We start from the raw sequence: 27,055 nt of genomic DNA, 5'->3' as shown, positions 1-27,055 counted from the left end.
TGCTTCATACACGGTGGTTTGAACAATCCTGTTTACTCTGTTTGTTTCTTCCGCATAGCATGCTCGTATCTGTGCTTCCTGGACTTTTTTGTGCAACAGATTGGACTGGGAAATGTCCGTAAATTACCACCAGACCCATTCTGAGCCATTCTGCACACAACACATTTTTATTGCACTGATACAACGTTTCTCCACACATTTATATAGGAAATTATAACTTCTTGGGACATTTTCTCCAAATGCATTTCTCTCACATCTATGAAAAGTTGCACCTACAGACACATACTTTTTGAGACAGATTTTTTTTTTTTTACTTAATGCATTGGCTTTTCTGGACACTCATAGATGCTTTACATTGCATTATTCATTCACTCCATACTAAACACTTAGCCTCATTAATGAGCTTTGAACACCAAAAAAATACATGACATTTGCATTTGTAGAGGTTTTTCCCCAAATAACTAGTTTACTCAAAGATTTCCAAATTCAACTCAATCTGTGGGTCTACAAAAGAAACCTTTAAATGTATCTTTAGCTGGTACAAATATATCCAATAGTCATTTTTATGGACAAAATCATTTATTTTTTATAGAAAACCATTAAATGAAAGAAAGCTTGTAGTACTTTATTTCTTATATTTGCCAGTAATCTACAAACAAGTTTCAAACGGCTATAAATAAATGTATTTTCCCTCATTCATCTCACTTTTTAGCAGATTTAAGCCACTTTTACAACATTTCTGATAACATCTGGCACAAACATATCTACATGACTAATAGCTCTGGGTTGTATTAGGTCTTTTACAAATCTCTTGATTTAGCTCTGCCTTGTCAGAAAGTATTTCAGCTTCCAAGACTTAAATGCAACAAGTACATTTTGTTTTTTAGGTCAAAAACAGTACTCTGTGTGCGCGTGCTGGGGCGTAAGAGCAAACATCGCCAAAGGGAGACAGTTCCTAGAATGAGCTATTTTGGAACGAACACGGGGCTGAATATGGACTTGTGGTTATCCGTTTAAAAGTGCGGTCAGTTGTGTTGAAATCTCCCGGTATGTCACAATAAGATAACAAACCATCAGGGACTGGAGACCTCAGCGGGCAATGGGAAAACACAGGGCTTTGTTTGGATGGTTCTCAGAGGTGGGCTGAGTCAACAGGATTTACTAACATTTTGTGGTTCATTTATTTCTCAAACACTAACGCCGACTGACCAGGAGAGAGTGTGTAGACAGGCGCATGGGCTGTCTGATTTACTGTTGCAAGAGAGGAAGCAACCATTATAGATTAAGACCATAAAATTGGCTAGTTTAATTGTGCATTGCAATTCATAGAAAATCTTGCATATTTAGCTTTAGCAGAAACAGCATGCTAAAAGCTAACAGTTAGCATAGGCAAACTCAAGCCTGCTTGATTTGAGAAAACATTGCAATGATATTTTTGTGATATTTTACTAGACCATTTCAACACGGTCTATTACTTTGAATCTGAAGTTAAATGTGACTTTATTTAAAGGAATAGGCCACCGTTTTTATATACTAAGACATGTTCTTACCTAGCCTTAGACGTGTTAATATATCCCCGTCTGGTCTTTGTCCGTGCGCACTGTCACGCAAACGGAGCTCATACGCAGCCTCTCCCACATGTCATATAGCTCCGAAAAAGCTCACGTTAGAAGCTACCAAGCTCTTCCACTAGGACTATATTGTGAGGCGTAATGATACGAGGAGCAAAACGTCCGCGCAGTAACTCCTGAAGACTTCCCCCGCTCACTTCCGTCAATAACCTTTAGGAGTTACTGCGCGGACGTTTTACTCCTCGTATCATTACGCCTCACAATATAGTGCCCCTTTTTATTTGCTTATAAAATCGACATGCTACATTTCTGTGTAAATATACTTCGCATGAAAACACTTCACGTAACTTTATTTAAATAGGGAACACGTGGAAGAACTTGGTAGCTTCTATCGTGAGCTTTTTCGGAGCTATATGACATGTGGGAGAGGCTGCGTATGTGCTCCGTTTGCGTGACAGAGCGCACGGACAAAGACCAGACGGGGATATATTAACACGACTAAGGTTAGGTAAGAACATATCTTCGTATATAAAAACGGTGGCCTATTCCTTTAATCAAATTGAGTCAAAACAAGGTTTAATAAATATTAAATCAGGCTAAATTAGGAAAAGCAGGACTCAAACTTTGCATGTTTAGCAAATAATGGGTAAATCTCAATCAGGTGAAATATTCATATTGTGGCTTCTTTCGATATGGATATTGTGGAGACCTTAATTAATTAAGGCTTTAAATGTCATTAAAAGCATTAAATTGTATTCAAACTGGAATAAAATCAAAATTTATAGTAAAATTATGACATCGCTTAACAATTTTTACTGTATAACACATGTGTCAAACACAAGGCCCGCGGGCCAGATCCGGTCCATGAGATGATTTAATGCGGCCCCTTGCAGAGCATGAATTTCTGGTTTGCAAAAAAAATAAAAATAAAATTCTCTAGTCTGTGCGGAGTTATGGATTTTTAAAGAAATAACCAGAATGCTCACTCTAGCCACTAGGGAGCAGCTAAATAAGAATGAAAGGAAAGAATTCCACATGTTTCCAGCAGAGCACTGACATAATAAGAGATCAGGATATAAACAGCATATTATAGCCATGAGGTAAATGGTCAGTCTGCCCCAGAGCGGCTGTGGTTACCATCATTGAGTGTGGAGTGAATAAAAATGACTATATGTAGCACTTTGAGAAACATTTGACACTGGCTTATTTATTAGGCCACAGTCTAATAAATACACTACAGGGTCCTTTTATTAACCCTGTAGTGGCTATGAGCGCCTATACTTATGTCAATGTGCGTGACAATCAATTTTTTCAAATTCAGTGTCATAGTGATTATGTTCCTAATTGACTTTGTCTGGGGAATACGGTTTGCTGCATAAACCTAAAACATGCACAATAAGGGAATACGTCAACTGTCTACTCTTCTTAAAAGCCTTAAAATAATGTCCCTGGGCAGTGTAAGATAATACAAAAACAATCATTCATCAGGTCATTTGTAGGTGTTTTTTGGCCCCTCGTGACTTGTTTTGACAGTGGAAATGATCACAGTAAACGTCACATCTCACAAAACAAATTGGGATCGGCATTCAGCTTCTGTTCTGTTTATACAGCGATCCTAATGTCACTTACCACAGTGACAGCAGCAGTTGTGCAATGGTTCACGAGTTCATATTTAGAGCTGGAAACAACTGGGACGAGCTATTGTGAGATAACCCCTTTTTATAGAGTAATGATACGGCCGGCAAACACGAAAAGCTTAAATCAAGAGCTGGAGAATCTGAGAGCTTTTTAAGAATAGCGCTGTGACCCACATGGGGCAGGTTCAGGCAGAGGACTGGACACTAATGGGAAGTTATATTCAGAGAGGCACATACCAGGATAAAACGTTGTCCCGGTCAGAAATAGGCTTTTAAACGTTGAATTTGTGTATTGTTTTGACTGTAGAAGTATTTACTAACCTCTTTATATTACACTCTTCTCCCTCTAGTTTAAGTATTCACCATTCACCCCAAAATATTCACTATGCTACATTTCTCTTCATTTTGCTAAATTCATCTCTAAAACCGTAAATACAAGACTGATTGTTGTGAAATAAAAAGTGGGCAAAAGCTGAGTTTATGTCTGTAGAGTTCACACCGAGACACCACACGCAGTGTAAAACCCTGAAAAACTACCTTTTGGAGTCTTGACCAAAGCAAGGATTGTAACTTGTACTCACGATAAGTGGGAAGGAAAGATGCCAAAACCAAGCCAAAGGAATAAGCCACAACCGGAGGATACTTTTCATAAGATTATTCCTCCAGTGTCTCTGAAGAGTGGACTTCTGTCCAGCGCAGCTTCAGCAAATTAACGATAATCCTCCCTGTTTATTTGGTGTTGGTGATTGTCTGTCAGATGGTGGCGGAACTCATTCCCGGCACCACTTTAACCCCTGGAAATAAGTGAATGGAAACAAGGTAAAAGCAATTCAGTCCCAATTTCAGTTCAGACAAGCGTAACTGTGTCCAGCAGAGAGTGTGCAGATATAAGCGGTTTAACTAAGGCTAAAATAAGAATAAGAATGAGTTTTATTGTCAGAGAAGGCTTCGCAAACAAGGATTTTTGTTTTTATTTTGTTCAATGTTGTAGCATGAAGATTACGGTGCTTTATTGGTCATTATACAACAACTGTACAACGAAATTTGTCCTCTGCACAAGGAGCAGTGGGTGTAGTACCTGACCTATCTCCAGATGTGGAGTCAGGCTGATATTCAGAATCACCTGGCTGGAGGATTCACCTATTGCACATACAGTACCTACTAAAATACCAACTAGTAATAATGACAAATAAAATAAAAAAAAACTATAAGGGCATGCTTTAAAAAATGAACTAAGATACAAAAAACAGGATGAAAGATAAGCCTACAAAATGATGCTAGTTATGAGCAAGAGTGTGTTGTAGTGAAGGAAGTTTAAGTCAGCAGATCAGCAGAGAAGTAGTTTGCGGCTTACTAATACTGAGGAGCAGGAGGAGGGAATTACTGCAAAACACAAAATTGCTGGCAGATTAAATGCAAACATGAACAATAAAACAAAACAAAAAATACCATTTCTAATAGCATGAGTATAAGTAAAGGTAAAGAGCCATGTTAATATAGCTTTACTACATCGTCCCGACTGTTGCTTATAGCTTTGTTTCTTTTTGCTTCTTTGACTTGGTTTTAATGCATTGCCTGTACATTGAACCCATTTAATACAATGTCCGTTAAATTTGTTGACGCAGCGTGTCCCGCTCTGCTCATCATGTTGCTCTGAGAAAGTTATGCTAACACTGGCTGTCACTGAACCCGAACCCCAACGCGAGACAGCAAGTAGAAACAACACACCATTTTTACAGTGCTGTAGATGGGGTCATGACCTTAGAGTACAGTCCACATTAGCTTATAGCGTGTTCTACTGTAAATAAGGTTCACCACATTCTCTGTTTGCAATGGTTTTAGCTATTATTAGGAATTATATGGCACCATTGGGCTTCATTTACAAGAGCTTTTGTTGTCTAATAAGGCCACATAAAATGCTCTGGCAAACTGTGGAAAACCATGTATGATGACAGGGTAATAGGCAGTTTATATTTAGAAGTAACCAGATAAGAATGCTTATCTCAGCAGTAGTGGAGCACAGTAGCAGGGGTACAAAAGAGCGACATGTTTTTTGTGCGTCATGTCACGAGCGCCATGATTAAGTTTTGTATTTTCAGTGAATATCTGATAAGGATATTTGCATGTAATAATATCAAGCTTGAACTTCACTTGATGATATACAGAATAACAATTGTGCTTGCTTTAAGAAGGGAGGGGAATCTTATTTGTATAGCACTTTTCACATGACACAAGTCACCCAGAGTGCTTCACACAAGGGAAGGGGATTTTCATTCACTCCATAGGCGGTGGAAGTAAGCTACACAGTATCCTCTGAGGAAGACTGACTACATTACATGCCGTCAATATTTGGGTTTATTTATTTATTCGACAGGGACATTGCTCAGACTTGAGATAGCTACAAGCTAATTTTCATCTAGTCCCTTGGCAGAGGCAAAGTGACAGCAGGTTTATACAGTGGCCAATGAGCATTCTCACTTAAAGGGATATTTCAGGATTTTTGACATAGGGCCTCATTTCCTAGTTATCCAGAGTGTTGCTAATTTCTGGAGATATTTTTTTTTTGTAATTTATGCAGTTCTTCTGTTCGGAGAGTTACGCGGCGCTAGGCTAATGCAAGGCTAGCGTCAGACTAACGATATAAATGTCTGTGTCGATAGAGTAATTTTAACCATTTTGCATTTAAAATACCTTATATTTGAACAGCATCAGCTTCGTGTTTGTATAAGCTACGCGGCGGCGGAGTGATCTGCTAGAAAATAGTTCCTCAAAATGCGATCATTCATGTGATGCGAGGTCAGTTATCTTCCAAAGATTATTCTATCGACACAGACATTTATATGGTTAGTCTGGCGTTATAAGTGATTTTCCTCAGGTGCACTGTGGAGCGGGTCAGACTGTTTTTAATGCAGTGTAGCTGATACCATAGAAATGCGTTAGCCTTGCACTAGCCCAGCGCCACGTAACTCTTCAAATATAAGAACTTTTTAAAAAATGTACCTGCTTACATTTTTAACACGACCCCGATTAACCAGTTTTGTGCTAAAAACCACAACGCAAGGCAAGCATCATGAGGCAAATATGCTGTCCCGATCAATATTCATGTCTTTCACCACACTTATAAAATAATCGTTTTCCTCCTCGCTGCAGAAGTGTGGAGCTGCGTCAGGGTTTAGCCTTCTCCTTTTGGCGGGTGGCAACCAACAGCTTAGGTGCATACCGCCACCTGCTGTACTGTGTGTGTCTCAGGACGCTTGTTCAGTGCCCCGCCTATAGATATAACGTACAATGTTATGTTAAAGGATCAGGCCACCGTTTTTCCATGCTGAGATATGTTCTTACCTGAGCTTAGACGTGTTTGTACATACTGGTCTGGTCTTTGTGTGTGCCCGTGGAAGAGCTTGGTTGCTTCTAACTTCACCCCGTTTGGAGCTATAGGAACATGCTGGGAGAGGCCAAATGCTAACAACATCTTTGGTCTTTTTGCGTGACTGAGGGCACACAGTTCTTCCATACTGTGATATGTTCTTACCTGAGCTTAGACGAGTTTATAGGTACCTGTTTGGTCTTTGTGTGTGCCCGTGGAAGAGTGTGGTAGCTTCCAACTTCACCCTGGTTTGGAGCTATAGGAATATGCTGGGAGAGGCCAAATGCTAACAACATCTTGCTTCGTTTTGCGTGACTGAGGGCACGCACAAAGACCAGACAGGTACGAATCAACTCGTCTAAGCTCAGGTAAGAACATATCTCAGTATGGAAAAACGGTGGTTTGTTCCTTTAAGAGATAGTAACAGTAGTAACAGATATGTAATAACAGTAAGTATAAAACTGCAACAGAAATAAGTATAAGGATGCAAACATGCTTCTTGTGTATTTCCAGAAGGCTGTGCGCTACAAGTACTACATATACTGTACTCAAAAGACCGGATAGAACATATGCAGAACAAGAATGAATGTTCCTTTCGAAGGGGATATTCTGATCCGTGTCTACATGATCAGATATTCGGGTTAGAAAAGGAGTAACCCAGGGGTCATATTTGTGTTTTTAAAAACCGGAATATGAGAACATCCAGGTTATTGCTAATAATCCGGTTATGAAAGGGTTTTTGACTGCATGTAAACGCAGTGACTGATAGAGGTGCGGCTACAGTACATCTACGCCAACATACCCTCCCTCCAGCGTTCTCCCGTCCAGGTACTAACCAGACCCTGCCCTGAAAAGCTCACTTTGGCTCACTTTTCCAGGAAGGAAAAATAAGCTAAAATGTTTTCTTGTTTTGGCCTGTATCTTCGTCATTTGGTAATACTATATGTCGTTGCCTACGTTTTGTTCTTTCTTATAAATTGTCTGCAAAGTTGGCACATTTATCCAATAGTCCTTGAACGTCACATGCGTGGCCTATATACTTCCATCATTGGTTTGTATAAATATGGTCTAAAGACAACATTTGCCGTTAAACTGTATTCCATTTCACGTCAGCCTGCATCTCTAATGAAGACACATACATGTAGCCCACTGACAGCCCTCCTCTGCGGTGCGTTTATGAGCATCAGGATTTTCTGCTGTGTAACATTCACTGACCACATCTTGTAAGCTTTAGCTCCTCTCTCAAACTTCCAAACCACATGATTAATAGATCTACAGTTACCGAAACACTATTATGAAACGCTGGGGAAATATTTTCATGTCGTGTCTCAAGGAAGGGATCAGATGAGATTGGCGCTTTGATCTTTCCTGATGTTCTGCAGACAAGAAGCAGCTTTTTTTTTTCTTCCTTTCTCTCTTTTTTCCTTAAACCACATCCAGGTTCTAGCCTTTCCTCCGATGCACCACTTATCGGCGCGCTAATGCTAGTGCGCTAACCCGAACCACATTTTTAAGGCTATTACAGGTCTTATCGCAAATGCTACGCTAAATGAGCAAACCAAACACAAACTCCACAAGGGCTCAAAGCTAACACCGCGGCCTGAACCCGGTCCGTCTCGTCTGTAAGGCTATCTGTTTTTGAGTCGCCGCCAAACCAAATAGAGATCTTGGGAGATGAGGAGGTAGTTTTTCTGCGCACACACACATAAAAAAAAAAAAAGTTTTGTGTGTGGCGTTTGGCTCGCTTTGACTGATATCCCAGGGGAAGAGTGAGAGAGAGAGCGGGCCCCGAGCTCCTCTCCTCTCTGCTCTTTTGTTTACACTGATGGTTTCCAGATGCTATAGCTAGTGATCGGCAAGCGCTAACGCAGCAAGCAGTGGGGGCCCCTGAGTCTGCTTGCTAGCTGGACCAGGATTAAGACCGGACTATCTGGGAGGCTGTTCACCATGGTTTCTACCAACATTATGAGTTCTAGCATTAGTATTTCATTATTCATCCTCAAAATGGGTGGAAGAAGTATTTTCTTTTTTCACTGGATAAACAACAACTTAGTTTATTTGCCTTCTGCTCGCATTAATGGGGGTTAGGAGGTTCATAACTATGTTGTGTGTTTGTATTTCATTTACAAGCTCTTCAGAGCATGAGGGAACCATATTCACGCTCCAAGGTGGCGTATTATTGAGGAATTTAAAATAATTTCATAGTTTTGATTTTTATCACATTGACGCAGTGGTTAGCGATCGTGCCTGACAGCAAGAAGGTCTCAGGTTTGATCTATGTGGAGTTTGTACGTTCTCACTGGGTCTGCGTAGGTTTCCTCTCGGTGCTCCGGTTTCCTCTACCACTAAAAATATGTACAATAGGTTCCCTCTGGGGCCAGGGCTCCCAAAGAAATAAGATACCTCATCTCAGTGGGACTTTCCTGGTTAAAGTGATAGTCTGGAAGTCTAAATGTTTTACACATTTCATAAAATGTGTAAAATCGACCACCTGGTCTGCTGGTATTTCATGTAAAGTTTAAGTTATAATATACAGTATACTGTCGATCAGAGGGGATAACATTAAATTAATCAGAAATACAGTCTAGACGTTGTTAACGTTGTGAATGCCCGTTCTAGCTGGAAAAGGGTGATTTTTAATGGAATAGGTGTGCGGAGGGGCATTTCTATCCATCGCTCCAGTGTTCTAGTTGTACATCGTGTTAGCTAATCGTGTTAAAGGTTAATTGATGATTAGAAAACCCTCATGCAATTACGCTAGCACTGCTGAAAGCTATTAATTAGAGAAACTATAGAACTGGCCTGGGTGACCCCAAACTTTGGAACAGTAGTGTCATTTATATTATTTTTTGTAAAGTCCCTCCTTCCCTGAGCTCAGTAACTAATCAGAGTCTAGTATCCTCCTGCGTCGATCAATGAGACGAGCTTTTCCGGTGAACCAGCCTGTCAGGTCCACATTGGGGGCGGAGCTTGATCGTGTACTTTTGAAAATTCTGTTCCTGAAGATGAAAATGCCTGTTATAGGTAAGGTGGGTGTAGCCCAAGGACACAACAACAGTCTGCACCACTGAGTCAATGTTGCCCTGCTTCATTACAGGGCTAAAGCTGTAGCTGCTAACATAGAGGTGGGGTATTAGCAGGAAATGCATTGTAGAGAAGGAAAAAAACATGTTGCATAGTTACAGGAGTTTAAAACCATGGCTTTGTAGTTCCTGCCCACAAACCCCAATGAATGATCGCTCGGTGTGTTTTTACAAGAAGTGGTGCAGACATGTCGCGCTGTGTCACGGTGATAGTGTTTGACTTGGACAGCCCGCACGTCTGAGGTCATTAACTGTAAGTAATAGGAACACGGTGTGGACTAATTATTACATCTGTATATAATTAACATATTTGTCGGGCTGGTAATTTGACTGTATATTTGTTCAAACAGGCCACAGCCAGGCTTTTGTTATGATACTGATTGCAAGGGGAGATTTTGCAGCTTGTAATTTTCCTCGACTTGCGTTGTTGTTGTCTTTAGGGCCTTCCATAAATGATGTCATGAAAGAAACAGTCTGTGTAGATTGTGTACAAATGTTGCTTTGAAAAAGGAACCACTTGTAACTGAGATATTTTAGAAAGTTATGGTTGATTTGCAAATGTGTTAGTTGGATATATTAGTCATAACATTTGCTCTTTCGGGAGAGTTTGCATGTTGATGCTACTGACTTTTCATTTGTAGCATTTACTTAAACTTGATACTGCTGATGCACGGTTAATTCTAGAAACACAGGTACTCGCACTGTTTTGACTCTATTTCCGACATAAATGAAACATATTGTGTTTGAAGTCAGTATAGAAATGATCAGTATGGTGCAGCATATGCAGAAAAGTGCAACCCAAAAAACACTCCTGTATCAATCTACCTGTATCTCCTCCTCCTGCCAAACTCCTGCTGCTCCTTTCAAGTCAAATTTCAATGAAAATATTGTCGACAAATTTTGAAACACAGCGTGCGTTGCCGCTGATCGACCGCTATCGCTAATGAGCGAATTTAAATAGCCTGGTTCTCGGAAAGAAGATGGTGTTTTTCAGCCGTCCATGGGCCGATCTTAGCCAAATAAAAACAAGCAGAGAAATGTTAAAATCTCTCTACACTTGTCTGTGTAGGCTCTCAGTCGTACAGGAGTTGTCCGTCTTCATTCTTCGTCAGCAACACTAAAGTTTAAGCGCAGGCGCATTGAGATGCCTTATGTATAAAGTAAGCGTATAAATAACATGCCTAAGCTCAGCCCTAGATACTATACTGTAGACCACTGGGAGGAGTCTAGCTTCGCTAAGTCCCTCCCCTCTATTAACGGCTACTCTCCCCTGTGGGTAAACATGTTTGTACAGTAATTCAATGATGTTTACCCACAGGTGAGAGTAGCCTTTTGGATGAGAGGTGAAACGTTCTACACTTCAACTACATAGTACAGAAGATGACTGAATAACCTTCATCATGAACACGTTTGCACATGAACTCACTCTCACTCATATATTTGTGCAGAGACATTCAAGGAATTTTATTTCATGCTGCCTCAGGACTCACCGGGCATCAAACCGTGGCATCCAGGGGAGAAAAAATGGTGCCAGATTTTGGGATTTTATTTTGGTACCATTTAAAATTAAAGCCTTGCTGAATATTTAGGCACATGTGTATACTTGTTGGTTCAGAGGACTTATTGTTAGGCCAATTTTGAGGCAAATACAAAAATACTTACTGTTTACTGACACTGGTTTTAATTAAACTGGGTAATTATCATCATACTATGGTGACAATGTATCTGGACGCAAATGCTGCTCTGTCTGCATTGGATTCATTCAATAATCAAACAAAACACACTTCAACCACAGGATATCATATTTGGCTATGTACTCAGGCATGCTATGGTTCAGTCTCGGTAATACTACGAGTACACATTCAGATGTAACTACACATGATGAAGTTACCCCCCCCCCCCCCCCCACCCAGAACAAATAGTCATTGTGTTGGAGCCGGGTTAGATTTATCAAGTGCCCACCTGCTCCTCCCGTCACTCTCTCTTTCGAAAAGCGCCAGCTGCACCAGTCAAAGGAGAGGGAGGTGAGAAAGATGGCGGGGTCAAAGATGGAGGAAACACTGGCAGTATTTAGGGGGCTCGGTACACGTTAGGATTGATAAAGAGTTCCCATAATGCACCTGGCTGAGGGGCTTTGGCACCAGTGGAGTTGGTAAGGTCCAGCGGCGGAAACAGCCAATGAAAACATGCTTGTTCTGTGTGCGGCGGGACACAGCTGAGAGGGAGGCCTGTGTCGTCCAGAGGAGTGAGAGCCATCTGCACGGCCTCACTTGGCCCTGGGTTTGGACTGACAGGCCCGGGGAAAAAAAGGACATAGCCCAGGGAGCGTTATGTCAGGCAATAGATGCGATGACACGCAGAATGAATGAGCTAATAGAAGAAGGCGGATGATTGGTCTTGGCCAACGAGCAGTACGTTGAAATTCTAAGTATAGTGCTAATGGTTGTTGTCATGTAAATTTATGTTGTTTATGTTAAAATTCATATTTTTTTCACTCCTGCCGTCTCTCGCCTCGTTTATAACAGTATTAGTGCTGTATGTGAATGGCACAATTAAATAAATGTGGAAAAAGTTATTCCTGGTAAAAAAATAAATTAAAAAAAATCCAAAAGAAGAGAGAACGTACTAAGTATGGCTTCATCTGTGACGATCATCTGACTTTGATTCGTTACACTTCTTTTCCTTGAAATTAGGGCAACCATTCAATTTTCTGATCACCTGACATAACAGGCTTCATGGCACTTCCCTTTCCTTCTAACTTACTGACCAATCATACTTAGTGTTATGCCAGAAAGAGACTGTTTGGAATAATTGCTATGAACAAACAAAAATAAGATAAAGACGACGTTTTCTCTACAAACAACCAAATACTTTGTCTCCATGAGGTACAATGAGTATAGATCTCTATAAACATCTCTGAAATCCACGTGATTCCAATTCTGTTCCAATACGGTACCTGCCTCGGATCTCGTAATGAAGTACCTAAATCAATTTAGTAGAAGTAGTAGAAGTACATGAGCTGGTAGTAGAAGTACATGAGCTGGTCTTAGGAGAAGTGAACCGCTCACAGCAAAGATACATGTTTGTTTTATTGTTTATTTTTATTAAATAAATGCAATAGAATAAATCAGTATATTTTGTTCTATTAATTGGGGGAAATGTTATGCGGTGTGGCTTTAAGTACAAACCAGAATGATCCGTAGGTTTATTCATCAGTTCTAACTACAGGCCTTGATATCACCTAAATGTGGGTTGACAGCAGCTGAAAACATCTGGATCTTTCATAATTTGCGCTGGTTGATGGATAAATGCTAACGGCTATATGAAAAATACAATGAACAGGCTAGGGAACGCTGGTCAGTTCCCCGGACTAGCCAGCTTGCTAAGTGTCCGTGTTTTACTGTAATGTAATTATCATGGAGAATCATGTCACGTCTTTGATGCCTTCATTTAATCTTTAGAGTGGAAGCTAAATTTAGACTGAATCAAGGAACGGTTGTGACTTAGGGAACAGACTTTGTTCACGGTACAACTGTATGTGATCTTGGATTTAGCGTCTTTTGTCGACCTCATGTTTTTTTACGTATTGGATTGTCTTTGCTGACAGATTTTTGACTTATTGCTCCATTCTTGTTTTATGTAGACAAAAACAAATTGTCCTCTCCAACTTCTGAGAACCGCCATTTCCCAAATGTTCATGTCGTAAACATCCCGAGGGTGTCCTCCTCTCTCTGCCATGTTTTATTTTCTGAATGAAGAGCCTATTGCGCTCCATGACCTGCCTGGGACTCGGTGATCGCATTACCGGCGCGGCACCTCCCTAGTGCGGTCATTCCCACATAAAATAATGCCCAATACACAAGGCAACGGCTGGATTTTATAGGGAAGAGTCTTGCCTCATACCAAAGCGACCTCATTGTTTACTCCTCTCAAAATGTAGGGAACGGAGCTCATAAAAGGAGAACGTTTGTTGCCTTTATGTCGCGCTCGGGGCAGCGGTGGAGTCCAGCGAACCATCATTTCTCCGCCGAGTGTTTATGATAAGAAATTGCAAACATTTGGAGCCCACAGTGCATCATCCTCCCACTCTGAGGACAATGGAGTAGTGGAAGCATTCAAGCAAAACAAACCACTTTGCGCAAGGCCTCTGAGGGTCATTCAGCGTAATCGAATAGGATGATATTAGGGGGACAAAAATGGGCATTCGACGACTGTGTTGAACAGTGCAATTTGCCAGAGCAAGTTCAGTTCAAAATTCAAGCTTTGTCAAAATCCAATGGTGATTTTCCCACTGCAGAAAAGTAGCAGTAGAAATAGTAGATGTTCTTGTATCTACTATTTGAGGACTTTGGCTTAGACTTGACTAGTTTTTGGCACTACCTGCAACTGCATCGTCTTTTGTGAACAAGCTTTCAAAGGATCAAGGGTGGTTTAAAGTTGGGAGCAATCACAAAAAAGTGAACTCTTTAAATGTGCTGGACCTGTGACTTGGACTTGGTTGTAGATAATGAACGACTTGGACTCTTAGACTTACACATGACTAGAACAAGTCTCAAGCAATGTGGACTTGAGACAAACTTGAAGAACGGTAGCTTGACTGCAACAATGGTCTTCGCGCATTACATTGTATCAACCGCATTTTTCGAAATCCTTGTGTTGAATATTGCCTTAGTCGATATCGCAGGCCTATCAAACGGCATGTTAAACTCGTCAAAAATGTTCTCCTGGTTTCATTTGTTGACAGTGGACAAGCTGTGGGCAGTAGGTGGATATCTCCTCTAATTCGCGGCGAGAGTTTGAAACCTCATCTCCGCAGCCTTGAAGTGTCGGTGCTCCGGGCGGCTCCTGTTGCGTTTAGCTTGGACTCGGCGCTCTGATATTAGGGCAGGGTCTGAGCTGTCCTCCCGCTGAAAGATGCGGGATTAAGGGTTCAGGTTCTGGAGGGGCGTCTGGGAATATTCAAGTCTGTCTGCGCGCTGGTCATTACTCAAACTGTGGAATGGAAGGCCAAGACAATTGGAGGATCAGTGGCCTGAGACAGGATTCTGAACCGCACGCTTCCAGTGGTCGGACACTGATGGCTTTTTCTTCATGTTTAGGCTGCACGATATGAGGGGGAAAAAATAGATATTTGATAACTGTCTTCAATATTATAACATTTCAATACCACATGTTCCATTATTTTAAGCTGTTTTTTTTAAATCAAATTGTGCCAAAACAAAATGATCATTACTCAAGCTGAACTTTTGCACATTTTTAAAGGTACACTGTGTAACATTTTGGACTACTGTTGCCGGAAAAACAAAACATGCTCTTAATGACCAGCTCAACACAGAAAATGCTATTAGTGCAGTGGTTAATAAACGAATGGATTTGGATGATAAACGTACCTGTTTAAATCTCAAATTCACATCTCCATGGAGACGAGCTGGAGACGTACCCACTCCTGGTAAAGTTTACAGTCATATCTTAGGAGAGGTTAGCCTCATAAATGTTTGTTTGTACATTTAGGAGGTATTTTTCAATGATGAAAATATCTGTCATTAAATAGATGCTTGTATTTCAATTTATTTATTGGGTAAAATTCTACGCGGTGTGGGTTTAAGTAACTATTATGATATGGAAATTGCACCACCTAACACTGCGATTACGCACTTTGGCGATATACACTGCCTGGCAAAAAAAACAAACACCTGGATTTAACTAACTGTTCTGATCTGGGGTCGCTGCAGTTGGTCAGGTTTAGGTCCATAAACACTATGTGCCCATAGAATGAAATGTGAGAGTCCAGACCTTAGCCCCATTGAGAATCTTCGGGATGTGCTGGAGAAGGTTTTGCACAGTGGTCACACTCTCCTAGCAACAACACAAGGTCTGGGTGAAAAATGAATGCAACACTATATCTTTTGACTAGAAATGCACCGATCCAGCCTTTTTACTCCCGATACCGATACTGATACTGGGGTTTATGTATCTACCAATATCCAGTATTAACCGATTCCAAGAGACTTCCATAAAAGTGTCTTTCTCTGAGTGAAAAAGTAAATGGTCCTCTTTACTTCATTTCAAGATCAAGAAAGTCTTATCTTCTCTTGCAAACGGGATGTTGTTAACATACTGTGGCCAGCTGTGGCAATTTGCACATTTATTAAAAATAACAATAAAATGAATTCAGCGATGGGATTCCCCAGGTTCTGCCCTTCAAAATGAGGTACAGCATGCCCATATTCACTTAGATTTAGTTGATGAAAGGAGTGTTTTTAAAGCGGTGAGAGCCACAACTGGAATCGGTTCAGTATCGGACATTTGTAGCCGATTCCCAATATTGTATTTTTTTCCAGCATCGACTCCATTCCGCCACAGCAGATTGTTTAAATCACAAAGAGTACAATTTAGGCAGTACTATGCCAGGCAAACAACAAATGATCCTGTCTTCATGGGGTCTTTTAAAACATTTTGAGTCTTCTCTTGATGTTAAGGAACATTTATCACAAATCACACAATTATAGATATATTACCATAAAGTAGTTTCTCCATTGACTTGATATAGTATTACCATTGAAAATTCTGCTCATTCATCCCTGAAAGCCACTGACCGCCATTTGTTCCAATTTCACCTAGACTCAACATGATTTAAGCCCGCTGTGATCCCATGTCATTCCGTCAATTTCACAGAATTATACAAATCTTCTCTGAACTTTCGGGACGGGCCAGAGTGGGTGTTGTCTAGACTGAGATTTTCTTCTTACTTACTCAAAGTCTACCTGCGATAGGCCGGATGCTTTAAATTCCTAAGCTGGTTTGTACTACAACATTTACAGTGTGTTCTTAAAGTGAACCAGCATTCCTTCACATGATAATCATCCACTTTTAGTTGTGGTTAGTTAGCATTGTAATGTCCCCCCCACCCCCCCCTACGTTCCTCCCCGGCCTGTTCAAAATGTATGGCCTAATTGAAAACAGAGCGAAGACTTTACGACAGCTCCGTGTTGTGCCCCTATAGAGGCCATCTGCTTTGGATTTAGGTCCTTGCCTCCCTCCAGTTCCCCTCTTCTCCCCCTCTCCTCTCCTCCCTCCGTCCATCCAACCCATTGAAATAACTTGATTCCAACATACAGTTCGTGAGCCGGCATCTCCGAGAAACCTTTCAGTATTCTGTAGCCTGGCATTTAGTCCAAGTGGGGATGGTTCCTAGAAATCGCTGAAACGCCGCTAGCTATCCGAGTCTGTTCCCACAAATACGTACATCTGTTCGCCAACGGCTTCCCGGGCCTGTTTTGATTCAGCGTTCCATCCCCAGACAAATGATCGGTGAAGTCAGTCCCTATATTAAAGTATGGCGAGGTCTGTTGAGTATGTATCCAACCCCACAAGAAGCAGAAACTTAGCTGAATATAATGATTTAATGATTTCTAACTAGGCTTTGATGTCACGTAAATGTGGTTGATGGGTTGATGGGATGTTACAGACTCCACCTGCTCTCGTCTTCAATCAAATTACCCAAACTAAACAATAAGGCCATGAATGTCATTAAAAAAAAAGATTTTACTGAAAATGGCCCAATGGTTGTCGACTCAACCTCTGAATGTTGAGCTTGACCTTAAGATGACAGTTAGTGTGCGAGCTCAACACAAAAGACATCATTAGATTCACATCTCGCATCTACTAAAAAGCAATTTTTTGTTGAAGTGTCATGAAATCAATCACACTTTATAGCCCAGACCTCTCCCTACAGTCGCCCCTTCCCTCCTAAGTTGCCGATTCAAGGGCCCTCAGCTCTTGGCTCCGGTGACTATGGCCTCGTCCACTTGTGTTTCTCTCCCAGTTCGAAGTGTTTGTGTATAGATTCCAGAGCGTGATTCCTGACCACTTGGCTGTAGACCCCCTTGTTTCCGTGTTTCCTGTCCTAACGAGCATTCAATCCCCCTCGGTTTTTCCTTGTTCCCCGGCTCCGTCCCGCTTAATCAAGCACTCGACGTGAAGCCATTAATCCTGGAATGAGGCGTGTCCTTGGGAGAAGGACAGGAGAGTGTCTGGGACGTTGAGTCTTTATTGTTAGATGATTAACAGCTCAAAGGGAAAAATATGACTGTAAATTGGCCTAAAGGTTTGGTAGGACTGGGTACCACAACATAGCCTGGCATCCAGACTAATCTCCAATGTTTATTAATTAATAAACAGGAGACTAGTCTGGCGACCCTGTCGTTGAAAAGCTACTGCTTGAGGCGGGACTAATGTGGGACAACCGAAGCGCATAGCAGCCAATGAGAACATAGCGGATGTGACGACAGAAACAGCGACAAGAAAGTTGTAGTCATTCGGACATTAACAATGGCGCTCCTGCCACACGGAATACAAGCATACCGGAGCATTACGTGAAGTGGTTGCTTGTGCTGAAAAACTACAAAACAAAGGCGCAACAACGTGACGCCCGTTCAGGGAGCTGCGTCGCTGCGTCACTTCCTTTGAAAGCGCGCAATGGAGTGTTGCCAGACCCTCTTCTGTAAAGAAGCGGAGTCTGGTTGGCGAGACTAACAACAACAAGCTTGAGATAAATTATGTTCACATTTCATTATACACATGTTAGGGGCTTCGTCGGATGGTGAATCAGGGCGGACTGCCATACTTGGTTCTGATCTAGACTCTTACTTTTGGGTTACCAATCAATAGACTTAAAATTATGTTTAATGTTCCTCCCTAAACTCCCCCAAATCTCCCCATTTCATGCTGCTTTTACCGTCCTGTCTTAAGTCTGCAGGTCTCCGTCCCACAAAACTAAACTAAACATTACGATTGACAAGCCATCCTTATCAAATCGAAGGAGATTTGTTGCTCTTCTCAGCAGCAAGTCGGTTGTGCAAAGACTTACCAGATATCAATGTGACTGAACCGCTCTGAAAATGGAAACAGGATGAACAAGAATAACACGGAGCAATAACACAGGCTTCAAGAAATCAAAATAAAGCATTAAAGGAGAGGAGATGTTTGAATAGCGTTGTTGATCAAAAGCTGTCACCGGTTCAAACTTGAGTATTGCCCAACGACCCGGAGAGATATAGCAAGGACGAAAAGCATGACGTGCAAGGGGCAAATCTACCCTTAACCAGTCCAAGCTATGTCTTAACTGTCAGGAAAAACGAACGCACCAGGTGGAAACAATCCAGTAACCTTATCGCTCGGGGTCGCCCAACTCTCAGCACAATTTTTCAAACGCTACACTTGATTATGGTCAAGTTACACAGGGAGAGTTTGTCGACGATGATGGATAGTAAAGTTGGAGTTCTTAAAAGCAAGTGGCCACCTCTGCTTGTGGTGCCAGGAAATGTCTGTGAGCTTAGGGTGACTTAGGATTGGCGGTAAAATGTATGTGCAACAGGATGATTACTAGAAGAACATTTCAAAATGCTTTTTTAGGATTAGGATTTTTTTTTGTTGGCCTGGACTGTGGGAGCGATGAGAGACTATTTATATTTGGATCGTTCAAAAAGTCAGTTTGTTGAACCAGTTTCCTGCCATCCACCACCTGTAAGTTCACACAACAAGGGTCTTAACTTTCAAACGAGGCATTGCACCGGCCTATAGGCTAAACAAAAACGCAACAAATGAGCAACAAGAATGCATCAAAAACACGACAGAAATAACAATGAAAACCTGAAAAAGTGCAACAAACCTGCCAAAAAACAAATAAAACGCAATGAAAATACAACGAAAAAAGCATTGAATGAAAAAAAAAGGAACGAATACATGAAAAAACGGCGACACAACCCGACACAAAAAAGCAATGAATATTCGACAAAAGCATGACAAAAATGTGACAAAAAAGGAACAAAAGGAACAATATATAATAAAAAAGCAACAAAAACAAAAAAATGCAACACATTTTTTTATTTTTTGTAGGTCTTAGCTTTCAAATGAGGCGTTACAGTGGCCTATAGGTTGTAAACTCCAGTCGAGAAGCTTTTACATTTGGGTCAAGCTGAACTGTTGAAAAAGCGCTGGGTTAAGGCGGGGGTTAAGTCTTTGCTCCAGACGCTCTTCAACTCGTCTCTTACTTGGCTTATTGTCTGGACGACTACTTTTACTTGAGTAACGTGAATTGAGTAAATGTTTTTGCCGCTCAATCACCTCTGCACCCTGAGACCCAAACAGTCCAAAAGTCCATGACCTGTGGCTTTGTTCACAGTGTGTGGCAGCAGAGCCGTCAGGCCTTGTGTCCGCCCGTCTCTGCACATGTTTGCTTTTCTGTGTGTGGCCATGTTTGACATAGAGATTGCATCAGAGTATGTTGGTGTATCGCATGTGCGCATATGCTTCGTCTGACCTGCGCTGCGGCAGATACTCTCAGGATGTGGTCGGGCCACTGCGGTTACAGATTTCTTTATAAAGTCATCAAACATAAACACCATAATCGCTACAAGCGAGCTTTCGTTGGATGAGTAGAAACAAACATTGAGTGAACGTGTTTCAGCAACACAGCTCAAGAACTTTTTCAGTCATTACTAATCTCTGTGCTTTGTTCTGCCTTTTTTGTGATACTGTGTAACTGACCCTTTTTTAATAATATGTGATGCTTTATAATTATGGGTAAATGCGCTGTTTTAGCTGCTTCGGTTCTTTCTATTTCACAGAGAATGTGTAGAGTCCATGAAGCTGACTGTTGTGTTATACTGGCTTAAACTGGGGTGAATTATGGTGAAATGGTTAACTAGCTACACAGCTATAGCTAATATGCTAACAAACAGATGCTTCGTAATAGTTGAGTGTTGAAATGAGGCTAATCCACTGGTTGCTAATGCTAGGTTCGTGCTAACTCCAACTAAGAGAGACACACTCTGGAAAATGCGTTTGTCCAGCACTAAAAGTTCTGTGGTGCTACTGAATATGTTTTTACAGGTTCTGCTACTTTTAGTTTTAACATTAACATTATGAAATTATTCTAGTTAAATTCTTGGACAAATTCATGTGACCAACAGCATATGAGCAGCATGATGCCTCTGTGACTACCCATCATGCTAATTCTTTGTACTATATTGTTGTCAATGTTTGTCAAGTAAATGATGTAACGATAGGGAAATTATATTAAATCACTTAAATACAGACACATGTTGATTTAGTCAGGTAAAAATGTTTTTAGATTTTACGGTGAGGCAGAGCTCCAGGATCTAGCTCGCCTAACTATTAGCATGTTTGGATCCTTTAAAAATAGGAATACTGTACAGTAAATTCAGCCACAGCGCCATTAACTGTTATCTGCTCAGTAACCAAGAAACCAATACACAGTCATTCACTCTACATCTTTATTGAAAGCAATTCAATTCTCATGTTCCTGTTTAATAGGGCCGGGCAGCATGGTGTCCCAGTGGTTAGCGCTCATGCTTCGCAACTAGAGGGTCCCGGGTTCCATCCTCAGCCAGACAGGGCCTTTCTATGTGGAGTTTGCATGTTCTCCTTGTGTCTGCGTAGATTTCCTCTGGGTTCTCTGGTTTCCCCTACCACTAAAAACATGTATAATAGGTAATCCTCCAGCCAGGTGATTCTGACCTTCAGCCTGGCTCTACATCTGCAGATGGGTCCCCGGGCGCAACACTGCCGTCACCCACTGCTCATTATGGGTTGCCCCAGCGATATCGAAGGATGGGTCAAATGCAGAGCACAAATTTCTGTACAAGGACAATACAGTATATCTCAACCTTACTGAAAACATGTACAATAGGTCAGGATGAGTGAAAGTGTTTGTGTGTGGGAGTGGGGGACAACAGATGGAAATTAGTGGCGTGTTTACATGCACGTGTCCCATGTGTGTTCATTTATTAACATGCATTGTTCCGACCAAATAAACATGAAAATAAAAGATATGCAATATTTTGACATGTGCATTTATTCCATGGAAATGCAGTTAAGACACTTTATGTATTAATGTACAGTGTTAAGTGTGTTGGAAACAAGTAAAAATCTTTAGAAACGACTACAATGATATACTCTTATTGACCTGCATATAGAGAGCTGTCCTTTTAAACTACTCCCGTCTGATTTTGAACAGCAAACATTATGGTGAAAAGCCTGAAAAAGTAAATTTACTCTAACATGAGAACCTTCAGCTGGCAGCGACGTTTCCATTTAGCTCTCACTTTGCTGCAAGCTCCAATGACTCTGTGCACAAAGCAAAGAAAAATACATCCGCCTCCACTCATCTGATGACGTTGTTCCATTAACTTAGTCATTGTGCGTTTGAGTTGGGACTACTTTAAAGGCAAATGCGCGTGGGATTTTTCCTGGAATTGAAGTAGTACTAAAACACTGGCTGATGGCTGATGTTTACACATGCAGCTCTGACGACTTTGTGAGATTGGACTTACCATCACAGCAGTGTGGTGTTTACAGAGGTGGACACATGGCCATCGGCACATTGGGCTCTGTCTGTTCAGACGGACTGAGCGGGGTCAGTTTTGCAAATAAAGTTTATATGGTTGCGGTGATCGAGACCTCCGGAGAGCAGGACATGGGTGGATGCTGCAATGGCCTCACAACAACTGTCCACACAGCGATTACAAAGCCTTGATTTATAACATGCGGTCGAAATAACCAGTGGAAAAAAAGATGGCTCATATTTGTGGAGGTGGGAAGAGCCGCCAGTGAAGCTGTAAACGGAGGATTAGCCCATAACTGGTGTGAAATTGGGTGCTCAGATCAGTGTGTATACTGAGAATAAGAGTTAATTAAGAGTTAATTTCCTAATACTACACTGTTTATATTGTGCTTACACTGTTACTATTGCTTCCATAAAGTAATTGGTGAGTTTACTTACACTGTTGGAATATCCATTGTGACACAATCTTGGTGTCTTAAGTCAAGATCACAAGTAATTTGAACTTGTGTGACACAGTTAGTCCCTGGGGAGATTTTGGATGAAAGAGCCACAGACTGGTTCCCAATTCAATCTTTGCCAGTCTCGGCATTGTGAGTCTGACTCCCAAACCCGACAATTTGCTGAAAGTCTATCCCTGCTCTTCCTCCACTTAAGGGCCTGTCTCGACGGAGGAGAGTTGCAGAGATGCGTTTGTGTTTGAAGTCTACGTAATATTCCTGCAACCCGTAATGATTGTGCGCATACAAAGGGCCTTTCTCACCGGCCTGTAGACTAGTTGGAAACTAGCTGGAGACTCGAGTTGCAGCTGGTCATGGAGATGCCTCTGAGATGTCCCCTGGAGATAAGGTGAGTCTCCAGGTAGTCTCGGTAAAAAGGTTTGATTACTGTGGAGTCTCTGAATGTCCCCCGAGAGGTCTCTGTGAGGTCTACGCGGTCTCAAGCAGTTGTGACAACGTTGCCAACACTATTAGTTGTCTTCAACCTGAGAGACGTTTCTGTGACATCCCTGCAATATCTCCAAGACCTGTCCGAGACTTGAAAAAGGCTCAGCTGAAATCAAACCTGTCAAGAGACTACATGGAGACTCACCTTATCTCCAGGCCCTTTACACACTGTACAATAGAGCAGTCGGTCTCAACCTGGCAGTGTTAATTTTGACAACATATTTTAATTTAAGTCTTAGTCTTTTGACTAAAATGTAATTTAATTTCAGTCTAGTTTTAGTCGACTAAAATTGCATGTCAATTTAGTTAATTTATTTAAGACTAATGTAGTCGACTTTGCATATATAATATTCATGATAATCATATTTAATCAGGTCCTCTGCTTCCTGGAGCTGCTCCACATGAACAAAGCTCAGAGCTGCTCCTTTGGCAGTGACTTTACATGATATAAGGCTCTTTCAGACAGTCAGTAGAAGTTTGGATGATTTTAGTCTCTCCTTTTCATTTTTATTTAGTCTTATTTTAGTCGACTAAAATATCTGGACATTTTAGTCATAGTTTTAGTCTCATGAAAAACTTTTAGTTTAGTATTTAGTTTTAGTCCAATTTTAGTCTTCAAAAATATAACTTTGACTAAAATTAAGACTAAATATTTTAGTTGACGAAATTAACACTGCAACCTGGGGGTGAGGACACTCCCAAGATAATTTATAGTATAATATCATCAGATCATATGGGAGGCATATTTTCAATAATTTGAATAAGATACTGGGGGACATGAACCTAGAAATCAAAAGGAGAAATGGCGTTCGAGCCCACTAAACATGATAATACTGTTAATGATAGAGAAAGCAAAGAAATTACGTAAATGTCATGAAATGGACACGTCATACCTCAACACTTTAGGGACTGGCTTCTCCACTAATTTGTATGGGACAGAATGCTCTGTTCAAACAGGTCCGGAAAGACATAGGCTGAAGCATTTGTAGGAACAGGCTCAGATCGATCCCCGAACAGGGCTTTTCTGTGCGGAGTTTGTATGTTCTCCCCGTGACTTTGTAGATTTCCTCCAGGTACTCCGGATTTCCCCTACCACTAAAAACATGTACAATAGGCCAGTATCAATGATGTGTGTGCAGTCGGACACTGTGGCTACATTTGTATAGTTTACCATCACCGTGTGGAGTGAATGAAGTACAAATCCCCTGAAACTGTGCAAAGTGCTTTGGGTGACTTGTGTCATGTGAAAAACTCTAGCCTCCATTGCTTTTTATCAATCAACGTTTTTCTGGTCTATACACACTCTCACCTTTAATCAAAATGGCACTAGAACAATGTAATGTAGATACTTTAATTGTGTACATTTTTTTCACTAGTTCACTAATTGATAAAAAAAAAAGAATCATAAAAAATATACGGTCAGTATCATAACATTAACTGCCATGGTCATATTTTGGCCATATCCAGATAAGTTGTTTCATGCTATTCTTTTATGCTTTTATTGTTGTTTTCCCCACTGATAATGGAATATGTGACCAGTGTAATCCTGCTGTAGTGTGTTGGTGCTGCATGAATGAAGTCCTGTTACCATCAGCAGCATGTAGCGTCCTCAAAATGAGTGCATCTGTGCTTATCGGAAAGGTTTCAGCTGCAGGAAGGTTGTGCGGTGGGGGGCCAAGGCCAGAGACCGTGGTCACGGGGAGGACAGGGCTGTTTCTGGCTGCACTCTCACCCTCAGAGACTACATCTCCAACAAAGAGAGCGAACAGGAAATCATCATGGAGCACATTCAGACGCAGCTCTCCCCGTGATTCACTGGGGTCATGTTCGGACCTCCTGCGGCTCGGATGGTCACGGATATGAAGCGCAAATCAGCGTTTATTACATCCAGGAACGGCCTGCAGAGTGTGGCAACAATTTCATTATGGGGCAGGTTTTATGGTAGGGCTGAGAGCTAACCTGCAATCAACTTGGAATAGCTAATATTTGGAGGCAATTATCAAATCTCAAACTTAAAGCTGCAATTATTTGGGTATTACGAGGTCAAACGACATGACTGTCTCCATGGGGTCATACTGGTTGAAGCTGGGACACCTGATTCATTGTGTGTTAGTCCTCTATTGTAAATACAGTGATTTGTGAGGGAAAACTCTCAGTATTTAGTACATTTAAGTACATTTATTGATTGCTGACTCCAAACAAGGCGTCTGAATCAGTGCATTTTATTTCAACTGAGAATGAGTTAGTCCTCCTACTCATTCTGGAGTAAGAAATCACTTTGGGGACCAACTAGCAGTTTACTGTCAGCTACCTCCTGCTAGAGAGTATGTCTCTTCATACATCTTCTGAAAGTGACTCTTGATCTACTTTATCAAGTCATATTCAACCTTCTCCCAAATGTTAAAGCTGCACTAAGCTGTGTCTTTTTGAATTTTTTTGTCAGGAATTGTCAGTAGTGAACCCTTCCCTGCTCCTTTTTTTTTTACCCTGCAATACTTGAACACCTCAGCCTCTGGTGCCTGCTCAGCTTTTTTATCATAAGGATGAAAAAGACCTGACAGCTCCCTGTAGATGTTGGGTTATTAAACAAACGGACATTTCCTGAGGATGTCAGCTGCATGAGAGCAGGTCGCTCATAATGCTAACTGTTGCGGCGTCTGCTGCTTGAAACATTTGCGATCTCTGCATGTGTTTGTGTTTACACGGTGAGGGGCAGGTGAGGGTGAGGGGTGTGGTGTGGGGTGTCCTGTGAGGTGAGGGACCGGCAAAACAGGATCCCCCCCCACTAGTTCAGTCCTATATACGCCAACATCATAATAGGTAATTTGTTTGTTTTTTATTGGTGCTGGGACTTGAGTTCATTATGGCCTTTGTAATTAATTCATCGTATTTAAACATAATTTATTTTAGGGTTGTGTTCATTTTTTAGGTGTATATTTGACGCTTCTTTGTATTTTCCTACATTTCAACTTATTTTTGTGATGTGAGGCCTGTGTGATCGTTTCAAACACTTCAGAGACAACAGCGGTTTGATTTATTTTGGGGGAAAAAACAGGTATAGGGCCTTTAATCATATGTAAAATGGCAGCCAAACTCATAGACAAAGATGTTAACTGTATCTTTTTCTTTTGGCACATACATTAAAAAAAAGAAAAATTCCACTGTTAGAAAAACATGTGTAGGGCCTTTAATATTCGGAATGTTTTTCGTTGAACTTGCATGTGTCACCTCTCGTATTTTCATACCGTATGTGAGAGTAAATGACTGCACTTTGGATTGAATCATACTTGGACTTGCTCGTTTGCAGGACGGCGTCCAAACACAGTGTTGTTGCTATGGCATTGTTTCAGTACTGCACCATTGATTGCATTAAGAAAAGCCTGTCAGAGCCTCACATTTTCCAGGCGGTGTGCTAAGGGGAGAGGGAGGAGAGATGACAATGACTCTGGGGGAGACTGGGGACGGCATTGTGCTTGTTCCAGTGGTTCCCAAAGTGGGGGTCAGGAGGCAGTGGGTTAAGGGGCTCAAGATTTCACAACAAAAGAAAAGAAAAATGACACTGCTGTTATATCATTTATAGTATTTGTGAATTAGGTCAGCTAATACGCTGCAATAATGTGTCCGGACACTGAGCCCGTTGATTCCCTTCTGTCACTGCATCAAATAGATTATGCGTGGATGCGAAACAACTTTCTCCAGCTGAACTTAGATCAAACTGAAAACATTGGCCCACAGAAACAAAGAGAAAGTGTGATCAGCGAGTCTCACTTTCTAACCGAAATATCAGGTTAGAAATCTGGGAGTAATAATGGACTGACCTGAAGCTAAACAGCTGCTAAATCACTAACTTTTACTTTATTATCACTTTTTACCTTCTAGAAAATATGGCCAAGATCAAAGTTATCCTGTCCTAGAGAGACTAATCCATGTGTGGTTAGACTACTGGTTAGCCCACTGTTAGACAGCTGCTACAGCTGCAGTACATCCAGAACGCTGCTGCTCGAGTCCTGACCAGAACCAGGACATACAACCATATTAGTCCAGTGCTCCGGTCTCTGCACTGGCTTTCTATTGCTCAAAGAAAAG

General features: G+C 41.3%; 1 protein-coding gene across 1 annotated transcript in view; it reads left to right on the top strand.

Moving 5' to 3' along the window:
* Positions 1–27,055, top strand: part of zcchc24 (zinc finger, CCHC domain containing 24) — a 74,239-nt gene that overhangs the window by 36,364 nt on the left and 10,820 nt on the right. The gene's annotated exons all lie outside the window — the stretch shown is intronic.

Source organism: Gobius niger (assembly GCF_951799975.1).
Source record: "Gobius niger genome assembly, chromosome: 7".
Taxonomy (NCBI): Eukaryota; Metazoa; Chordata; class Actinopteri; order Gobiiformes; family Gobiidae; genus Gobius; species Gobius niger.
This window is presented reverse-complemented; position numbering and strand designations above follow the sequence as displayed.